Source organism: Capricornis sumatraensis, chromosome 3 (genome assembly GCF_032405125.1).
Source record: "Capricornis sumatraensis isolate serow.1 chromosome 3, serow.2, whole genome shotgun sequence".
NCBI lineage: Eukaryota > Metazoa > Chordata > Mammalia > Artiodactyla > Bovidae > Capricornis > Capricornis sumatraensis.
Window position 1 is genome coordinate 54,775,362 of NC_091071.1, and position 13,849 is coordinate 54,789,210.

The following is a 13,849-nucleotide window of genomic DNA, read 5'->3' on the forward strand; positions in this document are numbered from 1 at the left end:
TTCTCTCACATCTCTTCATAGCTTGATAACTTATTTCTTTTTATTCCATTGAATGGGTTATCACAGTTTGTTTATCCATTCATCTATTGAAGATCTAGTTACTTCCAAGTATTCTCAATTATATGTAAAGCTGCTATAAATATACATGTGTAAGTTTTGGTGTGGAGATAAGTTTTGAGCTCATTTGGGTAACTATCAAGGATTATGATTATTGGATCATATGGTAAGATTATACTTAGTATTTTTAAGAAGCTGCTGAGCTGTCTTCCTAAGCAGCTGTACTCTTTTGTGTTTCCACCAGCAAAGCACACGAGCTCTTGGTTCTCTATGGCTTTGATAATAGAGAAGTATCATCAGTGTTTTGGATTTTAGTCATTCTAGTAAGTGTATAGTTGTCTCATTTTTTATTTAGTTCACAGTTCCTTAATGACATATGATATGGAGAATCTTTTCATATGCTGTTTTTGCCATCTCTGTATCTTCTATGAAGGTATCTATTCTAATCTTTCCCCACTTTTAAAATTGGGTTGCATTTTTTATTGCTGACTATTGAGTGTTCTTTTTATATTTTAGGTATATGTCCTTTATTAAATATTTATTTTGCTAATATTTTCTTTTAGTCTGTGACTTGTATTTTCATTCTTTTAATAGCGTCTTTGTAGAGAATAGCTTGAATTTTAATGAAATCCAAATATACTATTTTTTTTCATGTATCATGCTTTTGCTGTTTTACCTAAAAACATTTTGCCAAACTCACAGTCACTTATATATTTTCCTCTGTTATCTTCCACAAGTTTTATAGTTCTGTGTTTTACATTGAGGCCTATGATCCATTGTGAGTCAATTTTTGTGAAATTTGTAAGGTCAGTTTGCACATGAGTTGTTCCAGCACCATTGGTTGAAAAGGGCTATTCTTTTTCTGTCACCATTGCCTCTGCCCCCTTTTCAATGATCAGTTGGCTATATTTCTGTAAGTCTCTTTCTGGGCTATTTTGTCACATTGATCTATTTATCTTCTTTCACCAATACTACACTACCTTGATAGTTATAACTGTATAGTGAGACACAAAATCATGTAGCTCTGTACTTTTTGTTGAATATTATGTTTGCCATTCTGGATCTTTTGCCTTTCCATATAAACTTTAAAGTCAGACTGTTGATGTTCACAAAATTCTTGCTAGAATTTTGATGGGAAATGAATCCAATATTAAGGTAAATTTGGAAGATTTGATACTGTAACTATGATTTCTCTCTGAAAACTTGTTTTGACATTTCTTACAATTCAGATCTATTATTGACAAATTTTCTCCATTTTTGGTTGTGTCAAAAAGCATTTCTCATTTACATTGAAGAGCATTTAATTTGGTCAGAATTCTGGGTTGACAGCTTTTTTCTTTCTATGCTTTAAATATTTTACTCCTTTTTCTTCTTGCTTGCATGATTTCTGAAGACAGGTCGGATCTTTTTCTTTTCCTTTCTCTTCTATAAATAAGGTGTTGTTTTTCTCTGGCTTCTTTCAAGGTTTCTCCTTGTGTTTGATTTTCTGAAGTTCAAACATGATATGCTTACCTATATTTTTAATATAATTTTTTAAACTTGTTTGGTATTCTCTGATCTTTTAGGATATTGGGCTTTTGTCTTTCATTAATTTTGGAAAGTTCTTATTCATTATTACTTAGCTATAACATTTCTTCTGTTCTTTTGTCTCTTTCTTCTTCTAACATCTCCATTATGTTACACCTTTGTAACAAGTTTTTTTTTTTTTTTTTCTGTACTCTTTTTTTTTTTTCTCACTGCATTTTGATTTGGGGAGTTTATATTGGTATATCTTCAAATCTACTGATTTATTCCTTAGCCATGCCCAGTCTACTAATCATCAAAGAAGTTCTTGATTTATGTTACAATATTTTAATTTTCTACTGTTTTGATACATTTAAAACAATTATCTCTCTGCCAACCTGTGGTATTGTACCTGATCTTTTGTGCTTTCTATTAGAGTCTTTAACATATTAATCATAGTTATTTTAATGCTTATTTTTTCTCTTCAGATTGTATTTTCCATTGCTTTATTCATGCCATGTAAATTTAGGTTGAAATCCAGATATGGTGTATTAAATAATTAGAACAGATGTAAAGGCCTTTATTGTAAAATTGCATGTTAAACTTGCTAGGAATTATAGCATATTTAGTGGTTGTTGTACCTGTAGTTGCCAGAGGCTTTGAATTCTTCTAGTCTTTTTATTTTTGTCTCTCTTGTGTTTGGGCTTCCCTAAAACTTCCTTCTAAAATATAAATGGAAATTGGCTCACATGATTATGGAGACTGACTATCCCATAATTTTGAGTTGACAAGCTGTGTGCTCAAGAAAGTAGATGGTTTAGTCCTAGTCTGAGAGCCAACTAATTTTTGGCAAGGATACCAAGTATATTCAATGGAGAAAGAATAGTCTCTTCAAAAGATGATGTTGGGACAAGGGGATTTTCACATGTAAAAAAGTGATGATGATCACTAAGTCACACCATATTAAAAAATTAACTCAATATGATCAAAAACCTAAATATAGAGTTAAAACCACAAAATTCTTAGGAGGAAACATAGAAGTAAATCTTCATGAATGTGAGTTTGGCAAAGCATTCTTAGCTATGACATCAAAATATGAAAAAAAATATTTTCAGAAGATAAATTGTACTATATAAAAATTAAAAATGTATGTGCATCAAAGAGCATTATCGAGGAAGTATAAAGTCAAGCTACAGAAGAGGTGAAAATCTTTCCAAATCATATATCTGATAAGGATATATCTTATAGAATATATAAAGAACTAATGTAAATCAACAACAAAAAGACAAAGAACCCAATTTAAAAATGGACCAAGAAATTGATTATACATTTCTCTAAGAAGATATACAAATGTTCAAAAGGGTTATGCAAATATGCTCAAAATTATTATTCATTAGGGAAATGTAAATCAAAGCCATGAAATACCATTTCACTCTTATAAGAATGGATATCATTTACAAAAGAGAGAAATAATAATGTTTGCAAAGATGAGAAAAATTGGAACCCTTATTACATGGTTGATTGGGATGTCAAATGATGCAGGTGTTATAGAAAATATGTTGGTAAGTTCTCAAAAAGCTAAATTTAAAATTAACGTATGATCTAGCAATTCTAATCCTAGGTGTATTCCTAAAGCTATTGAAAAGCAAGATCTCAAACATATTTGTATATCAGTGTTCATTGCAGCATTATTCACAATTGCCAAAAGGTGGAAACAATCCAAATATTCATCAACACATGACTAGGTAAAATATAGTATACACATAAAATAGAATAATTATAACCCATTAAAAGGAATGAAGTTCGTATACATGCTATCACATGGTTGAACCTTGAAAACATTATGTTAAATGAAACAAACACTCAAAACATAAAACATGTTGAATGATTTCACTTATATAAATATCTGAAATAGGCAAATTCAAAATAGATTAGAGACTACCTGTAGCTGGGGAAGTGGGGTGTAGAGGTTTTGCTTTGTAGTTACAGAATTTCTATGTGAGATGATAAAAAGTTTTAGAAATAGAGACTGGTGATGGTTCTATAACATTGTGAATGTGATTAATGTCATGGAATTGTACAATTAAAAGTGGATAAAATGGTAGATTTTATTTGTATATATTTTAACAATAAAAATAATGTAATATATTTAAGCCATTGAATTGTACAGTTTATATGCATGAATTCTGTAGTATGTGCTAAGTTTCCTCTATTGTGTCCAGCTCTTTGTGATCCTATGGACTGTAGCCTGCCAGGCTCCTCTGTCCATGGGATTCTCCAGGCAAGAATACTGAAGTTGATTGCCATGCCCTCCTCGGAGGAGCGTCCCAACCCAGGAATAGATCCCACATATCTTACGTCTCCTGCACTGGCAGGTTGGTTCTTTACCACTAGTGCCACCTGGGAAGCCCATGTAGTATGTGAATTATATCTAAATGAATCTGTCAAAACATAATATCTGGACTTCAGCATGAAAAAATGATTCAACTCCATTTCATTACTTAACTCAAAGACTTGGAAAATTTATCTAGCTAATCTAAAGCTTCACTTTCTTTTTATGTAAAAATGGTAATAAATTATACCATATTTCCAGAGTTATTATGAGAAATAATTAAGTAATGATCATAAAACAAGCAAACAAACAAAAAATTCAGTGACTGGCACATAGTTAGAAATCAATAACCAATAAACCCTGGCTGTGATGGTAAAGGTGATGATGATGATGATGAAGATGGCCTGGGTCAGGTTGGGTAGCAGAAGAGGGTAAGACAGAGGAAAATGCTGATCAGAGTATGAACCAACATGCACATTTAGGCTGGTACACTTAAAGTCAGAAGATGAAGTTGGAATCCTAGTCCTCCAAATTCTGTGTAGCTAGTATGTCTCTTGATTGTCTCATTTTCTTATCTGAAAGCTGGCAAACTTCAGATAAAACACTTCTTATCTGAAAACCAGGAAATAACAATAGTTATTGCACAGGACTGTGTTCCCACAGTATTGGTGGTAAGCCTTTATTCCATTTTATTTATCGGTGATGATTAACATTTAATAAGACTATACTATGTGTTCTGAGCTTCCCAGGTGGTGCAAGTGGTAAAGAACTTGGCTGGCAATTCAGGAGACATAAGAGAAGTGGATTTGATCCCTGGGTTGGGAAGACCCCCTGGAGGAGGGCATGACAACCATTCTAGTACTCTGGCTTGGAGAATCTCATGGACAGAGGAGCCTGGTGGGCTACAGTCCTGAAGGTCACAAAGAGTTGGACCCGACTGACATGACTTAACAAGCATGCACACATGTGTTCTGTGTTGCAGGTACAAGACTTCTTTCGAGTTTTGCCAATGAGGAAGTTAAAACACAGTTGTAGAAACTTATCCATGAACAGCCAGCTCTAAATGGCAGAGCTGAGATTCAAACCCAAACCATGTGGTTCCAAAGCCTTATCCCTCAAGCACAAAACATGGAAACCTGACTCGATAATCACAACACTGCCCTACCCTCCTCTGCTGTTGCAAATTGAAATTTTTGCTTAAAATATGAAAATTGTGGTTGCATTAAGCAGCTAGCCTCAAACACAGGGGAGTTGCTAGCCTCAAACACAGGGGAGTTTTATTTACTGTTTCTTTTTGCAGGGGCTTGGCAGAGGAACTGATTGCATACCCTTACTATAACTTTCTTCTCATTAGGAAAATCATTTTAGATCTGAAAACAAAATTTCCCAAAACAGTTTCCAAGGCAACTTATAATAAACCAATGCTACATATAAGGGGATTATTATAGGATGCTATTAATCAGTGTGACTTCTTTTGTGCATTTGTTTCATGACTATATGATGTTCATTTTCATAGATGATTCTTTTCATCATTTAATAGCTGCATCTGCTCAACACCAAATTATATGAATAAAAGGTAAGAACCAACATCTTTGTGTCTTGATTGCTCACAACTTAGGTTATAGTTAGGTTAACATGAGAATCTGACATGAAAAGAATTGAAAGATGAAAGGAACTGCTTCTTCCTGTTAATATTCTCATTCTGAAACCTGCTGTCTGAACCCTCTTGTTTTGTTCATGTATTCCTTTGATACTTAGAGGCTTTTAAAATGAGCTGAAGTGCATTGATTCAAACTACTGCCTGCTTCAACTTTAGTTTAAGCCCTTCTAATGAGTATTAATTCTGAAAGAGATGGGAATACCAGACCACCTGACCTGCCTCTTGAGAAACCTATATTCAGGTCAGGAAGCAACAGTTAGAACTGGACATGGAACAACAGACTGGTTCCAAAGTGGAAAAGGAGAACGTGAAGGCAGTATACTGTCACCCTGCTTATTTAACTTATATGCAGATTATATCATGAGAAATGCTGGGCTGGAGGAAGCACAAGCTGGAATCAAGATTGCCAGGAGAAATATCAATAACCTCATATATGCAGATGAAAACCCCCTTATGGCAGAAAGTGAAGAGGAACTAAAAAGGCTCTTAATGAAAGTGAAAGAGGAGAGTGAAAAAGTTGGCTTAAAGCTCAACATTGAGAAAACGAAGATCATGGTATCTGGTCCCATCACTTCATGGGAAATAGACGGGGAAACAGTGGAAACAGTGAGAGACTTCCTTTTTGGGGGGCTCCAAAATCAGTGCAGATGGCGATTGCAGCCATGAAATTAAAAGACGCTTACTTCTTGGAAGGAAAGTTATGACCAACCTAGATAGCATGTTAAAAAGCAGAGACATTACTTTGCCAACAAAGGTCTGTCTAGTCAAAGCTATGGTTTTTCCAGTGGTCATGTATTGATGTAAAAGTTGGACTGTGAAGAAAGATGAGAGCTGAAGAATTGATGCTTTTGAAGTGTGGTGTTGGAGAAGATTCTTGAGAGTTCCTTGGACTGCAAGAAGTTCCAACCAGTCCATTCTAAAGGACATCAGTCCTGGGTGTTCATTGGAAGGACTGATGCTGAAATTCCAATACTTTGGCCACCTGATGCAAAGAGTTGACTCATTGGAAAAGACTGATGCTGAGAAGGATTGGAGGCAGGAGGAGAAGGAGCCAACAGAGGATGAGATGGCTGAATGACATCACCGACTCGATGGACATGCGTTTGGGTAAACTCCGGAAGTTGGTGATGGACATGGAGGCCTGGCATGCTGAGATTCATGGAGTCGCAAAGAGTCGGACACGACTGAGCAAGTGAAGTGAACTGAATGAGTATTCAGGGTTGGTTTCCTTTAGGATTGACTGGTTTGATCTCCTTGCTGTCCAAGAGATTTCTCAAGTCTTCTCCAGCATCACAGTTCAGTTGCATCAATTCTTCAGCACTCAGCTTTCTTTATAGTCCAACTCTCACATCCATACGTGACTACTGGAGAAACCACAGCTTTGACTATATGGACCTTTGTTGGCAAAGTGATAGCTCTGCTTTTTATTACACTGTCTAGTTTTGTCACAGCTATTCTTAAAAGGAGCAAGAGACTTTTAATTTCGTGGCTGCAGTCACCATCTGCAGTGATTTGGGAGCCCAAGAAAATGAAATCTGATACTGTTTCCACATTTTCCCCATCTATTTGCCCTGAGCGATGGGACCAGATGCCATGATCTTCATTTTTTGAATGTTGAGTTTTAAGCCAGCATTTCACTCTTCTCTTTTACCTTCAAGAGGCTGTTTAGTTAACGCTTCACTTTCCTCACTTTCTGGCATCATCTGCATATCTGACTTTATTGATATTTCCCCAGCAATCTTGATTCCAGCTTGTGATTCATCCAGCCCAGCATTTCGCATGATACTCTGAGTAGAAGTTTAATAAACAGGGTGAAAATATACAGCCTTGATGTACTTCTTTTCCAGTCTTGAACCAATTTGTTGTTCCATGGTTGTTCTAACTGTTGCTTCTTGTCATGCATATAGGTTTCTCAGGAGGCAGATAATGTGGTTTGGTACTCCCATCTCATTAAGAATATTCCATAGTTTGTTGTAATCTACACAGTCAAAGGCTTTAGTGTAGTCAATGAAGCAGAAGTAGAGTTTTTTGGATTCCATTGCTTTTTCTATGATCCAGGGTATGTTGGCAGTTTAAACTCTGGTTCCTCTTTCTTTTCTAAATCCATCTTGTATATCTGGAAGTTCTCAGTTCATATGCTGCTGACGCCTAGCTTGAAGGATATTGAACATAATCTTGCTGTAATGTGAAATGAGTACAATTGTACAGTAATTTAAACATTCTTTGGTGTTACTTTTCTTTTGGGTTGGAAAAAAAAAAAAAAAAGAACATTTTCCGGCCCTGTGGCAACTGCTGAGTTATCCAAATTTGCTGTCATAGTGAGTGAAGTACTTTAATAGAATCATCTTTTAGAATTTGAAATAACTCAGCTGGAATTCCATTACTTCCACTAGCTTTGTAGTAATGCTTCCTAAGGCCCACTTGACTTCACACTTGAGGATGTCTGGTTCTAGCTGAGTGACACCACCATCATAAATATCTAGGTCATTAAGAGCTTTTATATCTAATTCTTCTGTATATTCTTGCCACCTTATCTTAATCACTCCTGCTTCTATTAGGTTCTTGTTGTTTTTGTCCTTTGTTGTGCCTAGCTTTGCATAAAATTTTCTCTGGGTATCTACAATTTTCTTAAAGAGAGCTTTAGTCTTTCCCATTCTATTTTCCTCTATTTCTTTGCATTGGTTCACTTAAGAAGACTTTATTATCTCTCCTAGCTATTCTCTGGAACTCTGCATTCAGTTGGGAATATCTTTCCTTTTATCCTTTGCCTTTAGCTCCTCTTCTTTTCTCAGCTATTTGTAAGGCCTCCTCAGACAACTACTTAGCCTTCTTGAATTTTTTCATCTTGGGATTGGTTTCAGTCACCACGTCCTGTACAGTGTTACGAACTTCCACCCATAATTCTTCAGGCACTCTGTCTACCAGATCTAGTCTCTAGAATCTATTCAACCTCCACTATATCAGTTCAGTTCACTCACGTAGTTGTGTTCAACTTTTTGTAACCCTGTGGACTACAGCAGGCCAGGCCTCCCTGTCCATCACCAACTCCCTCAGCTTGCTCAAATTCAAGTCCATTGAGTCAGTGATACCATTCAACCATCTCATCCTCTGCAGTCCCTTTATCCTCCTGCCTTCAGTCTTTCCCAGCATCAGATTCTTTTCCAGTATGTCAGTTCTTTGAATCACATGGTCGGAGTATTGGTCTTTCAGCTTCAGCATCAGTCCTTCCAATGAATATTCAGGACTATTTCCTTTAGGATTAAATGGTTTGTTCTTCAGAAGACTCTCAAGAGTATTTTCCAACACCACAGTTCAAAAGCATCAATTCTTTGGTGCTCAGCTTACTCTATAGTCCAATTCTTACATCCATATATGACTACTAGAAAAATCATAGCTTTGACTAGACAGACCTTTATTGGCAAAATAATGTCTTTGTTTTTTAATATGCTGTCTAGTTTGGTCAGACACTTCCAAGGAGCAAGGGTCTTAATTTCATGGTTGCAGTCACCATCTGCAGTGATTTTGCAGCCAAAGAAAATAAAGTCACTCACTGTTTCCATTGTTTCTTCATCTGTTTGCCATGGAGTGATGGGAAAGAATGCCATAATCTATGTTTTTTAAACGTTGAGTTTTAAGCCAGCATTTTCACTCTCCTCTTTCACTCCGATCAAGCGGCTTTTTAGCTCCTCTCCACTTTCTGCCGTAAGGGTGGTGTCATTGCATATCTGAGGTTATTGATATTTCTCCCAGCAATCTTGATTCCAGCTAGTGCTTCTTTCAGCCCAGCATTTCTCATGATGTACTCTGCATATAAGTAAATAAGCCGGGTGACAATATACAGCTTTGATGTACTCCTTTTCCTATCTGGAACCAGTCTGTTGTTCCATGTCCCATTCTAACTGTTGCTTCCTGAACTGCCTACAGGTTTCTCAAGAGGCAGGTCAGGTGGTCTGGTATTCCCATCTCTTTCAGAATTTTCCACAGTTTTTTGTGATCCACACAGTCAAAGGCTTTGGCATAATCAACAAAACAGAAGTAGATATTATTCCTGGAACTCTCTTGCTTTTACAATGATACAACATATGTTGGAAATTCCATCTCTGGTTCCTCTGCCTTTCTAAATCCAGCTTGAACATCTGGAAGTTTATGGTTCAAGTACTGTTGAACCTGGCTTGGATAATTTTGAGCATTAATTTGCTAGCATATGAGATGAGTGCAATCATGTGGTAGTTTGAGCAATCTTTGTCATTGCCTTTCCTTGGGATTGGAATGAAAACTGACATTTCCAGTCTCATAGCCACTGCTGAGTTTTCCAGATTTGCTGGCTTATTGAATGCAGCACTTTTACAGCATCATCTTTTAGGATTTGAAACAGCTCAACTGAATTCCATCACCTCCACTAGCTTTGTTCATAGTGATGCTTCATAAGGCCCACTTGACTTCACATTCTGGGATATCTGGCTCTAGATGAGTGATCACACCATTGCTATTATCTAGGTCATGAAGATCTTTTTTTGTATAGTTCTGTATAGTCTTGCCACCTCTTCTTAATATTTTCTGCTTCTGTTAGGTCCATACCACTTTTGTCCTTGATTGAGCCCATCTTTGCAATGAAATGTTCCCTTGGTATCTCTAATTTTCTTGAAGAGATCTCTAGTCTTTCCCATTGTATTGTTTTCTTCTATTTCTTTGCTTAATCACTGAGGAATTCTTACCTCTCCTTGCTATTCTTTGGAAATCTGCATTTAATTTGATATATCTTTCCTTTTCTCCTTTGCCTTTTGCTTCTTTTCTTTTCTAAGCTATTTGTAAGGCCTCCTCACACGAACATTTGGCCATTGTATGTTTCTTTTCCTTCAGATGATCTTGATCACTGCCTCCTGTACAATGTCATAAACCTCTGTCCATTGTTCTTCAGGTATAATATATACTGTATAATCATAAGATATTTGATTTAGGTCATACTTGAATGACCTAGTGGTTTTCCCTACTTTCTTCAATTTGTCCTGAATTCTCAAAAAAGCTGGTGATCTGAGCCACAATGAGCTCCAGGTCTTGTTTTTGCTGACTGAATAGAGCTTCTCCATCTTGAGCTGCAAAGAATATAATCAATCTAATTTCAGTACTGACTATGTGATGATGTCCATGTGTAGAGTCTTCTCATGTTGTTGGTAGTGAGTTCTTGCTATGACCAATGTGTTCTCTTTGCAAAACTCTGTTAACCTTTTCCTTGCTTCATTTTGTACTCCAAGGCCAAACTTGCCTGTTATTTCATATTTGTCACTTGGTATCTCCTGACTACCTACTTTTGCATTCCAGTCTCCTAGGATGAAAAGGACATCTTTTTTTTTTTTTTTTTTTTGATGTTAGTTCTGGGAGGTCTTGTAAGTCTTCATAGAATCACACAACTTCAGCTTCTTCAGCATAGTGGCTGTGGCATAGACTTACTGTGATGATGAATGGCTTCCCTTGGAAACGAACAGAGATCATTCTGCATTTTTGAGATTGCAGCTAAGTACTGCTTTTTGGACACTTTTGTGAACTATCAGGGCTGCTCCATTCTTTTAAGGGAATCTTGCCCACAGTAGTAGATATAATGGTTATCTGAATTAAATTCATCTATTCCAGTCCCCTTTAATTCACTGATTCCTAAAACGTCAATGTTCACTCTGGTCATCTCCTATTTGGTTTAAGTAGAAAGGATTTATAACGATAAGGCCAGAATCAGGATAAATAAAATTAATAAAAAAATTTAAACAGAATCCACTAAGGATATACCACTTTTGTATTGGTCCTATATAGCACTTGTTGGTAAATTATTTTTCCAATAATATTATTTACCCCTTTTGAAAAAGCAATGACCTCTCCAAGATTCATTACCAGGTTATATGTTAAAAAAATTGGGCCATGCCGATTTGCTTTTTAGCTGAAAAACAGAGTAAATCAATTCCACATAAATTCCAGAATATCGACCAATCTATACTACCAATCTATTTATTTAAAATTGGTTATATTTTTGGACATCTACTATTTATGAAATTTAATTTGAATGCATGGGTATGTTGAATATAATCTTTCATTCTTACATTTGCTAGAGTCTTTATAACACTAAATTGTAAATATTGTTTTATAAGATCTTAGTAGCAGAGCCTGTTTTATTATCTTTTTATACAAAAGATTTAGAACAAATCTGGGCATAAAGCAGAAGCTAAACTATATTTTCAAATGAATAAACTGTTGACTTAGTTTAGCTTTTTAGAAGAGTACAGAGAAGCCCTATAGGAAGAATGCCTTAGTACTCAGGAAGTACAGTGGGAACATATTATATACAATATTTGGGTTGGATATAATATTGAGAGTTTGTATGTCTCATGCAATTCAGTATTAAACTTCTATTTTTAACTTGTTTTTAAAAGAACTTCTAATATGTTATTCTTTCAATAATATTTGAGTTCTCTTGAGAAGTAAAGTTGAAATTTTATTTTAATCTTTACTGTAAGGATTTTAAGTTCTTTTATAACTTTGCTTATTAAAAAAAGGATGAGAACACTAATGCTTTAAGGAACACTAGAACAAGAACAAAAGAATTTTGAGAGCCCAGATTTCACTTGTGAAAATTTTCTATTTTTAAAGCTGTTCTGAGATTGACTCAGATTTATACTAAAATTCTTTAGGTTTATATGTGCCTTAAAAACTGTTTCCCTTTCTTTCTTTCTTTTTTTCAGATCAAGAATGTGAATATATGCCATACTTTTACATGATGATGGGTAAAATTATTTGGTCCCTATATTAAATTCTACTAAAATATTTACAGTATTTTTCTGATTGAGACATAAAATATATTTTTAAATTAATTATAAATGTAATAGATGCTTATGGGTAAAAAATATGAAAATTTGTAAAAGTAATGAATGCTTCTGGTAGAAAATATGACAAATTCAGGAAGACAGTAAAAGAAAATATAGTAATATAATCCAAAGATGCTTAATCATTACTTTTGTGCTTCCTGTCAGGCTTTTGCCTCTTGTCTTTTGTTGGGTGCTTGCTTTCCTGTTTCTTGCTTGGCTTTATTCTTTCCTTGTCTCTGTTTTCCTCTATCTTTGTTTATATCTGTTTCTCATTCTTTTCTTTGATTCCTATCTCTTTTTGTGTTTGTGTATGTGTGTGTGTGATGTTCTCTGTTGTTCCCTTTCTGTTCTTTAACTAAAATGTCCACACTGCTTCATATTTGTCACTTGGTTTTACATTTACTTTATTACCATAGCAGTTAAAGACAGGTGTAGAAGATGACAAGTCACACTTTCTCTGGAAACATCCCGAAATGCATCTCGTAAGTGAAAAATTCTGTCTACTGGAGCCGAGACCTCTAAGGGCAGGGTTTATTCAGAGGAATATCAAGTACAATTTATTAACCTGTGTAGATGGGAGAGACTCAGGAAAACTGAGTAATAAACAAGAAAACTGACTTGCCCAAATGGCTAAAGTCCTCATCTTAAATATCTTCAGGTAAATTCAAAACAGAATATTGGGAATGGTGGTTTGGGGCTTCAGAGGGAGAGAGAAACAATTCATATGGAGATGGAAAAGCAAAGGTTTGATAAGCAAATGTTTGCAGGGCCCTGCAGAAACAATGAGATACAGAGAGGATACTCATCGTTGCTCAGTTGTAGCCAACTCTTTGTGACCCCATAGCTCCTCTGTCCATGGAATTCTTCAGTCAAGAATACTGGAGTGGGTTGCCATTTCCTAAGGGCAGACCTAGAGTTTGCCCCACCACAACTAGCCATATTCTTTGCAGATCTCTCTATTCTGGGAACTATCCCTTTATTTATTTATTTATAGGCAGTTAAGGGGAAGGTAAAAAGAAAGACTTCTTGAGTCTTCTGTTTCTTGGTAATAATCAGCTTAAATGAATACTCTTGCTACAATTTGCAGTGGCAAACTTTGCTCCCCTAAAATATCTACCAAAACTTTTAATTCACACATAGTACAACAGAAATTGAACTGGACAAAGGACACTTTTGAAATAGGTTTTTGTTAATATTTCTTTGTTTTTTTTAATTTTATAAATACTGTATGACTGTGCTGTCCAATAAGGTAGCCAGTAGACTACATGTAGGTATTAAGCACATGAAATATGGCTACTAGTCCAAATTGGGATGTTCTGTAAATTTTAGACACACACTAAATTTTGAAGTTAGTACAAAAAAGAAAAAGAATGTGAAATATCTAGAGATGGGAGAATGGCATTGAAACATGTATACTATCATGTAAGAAACAAAGTGCCAGTCTATGTT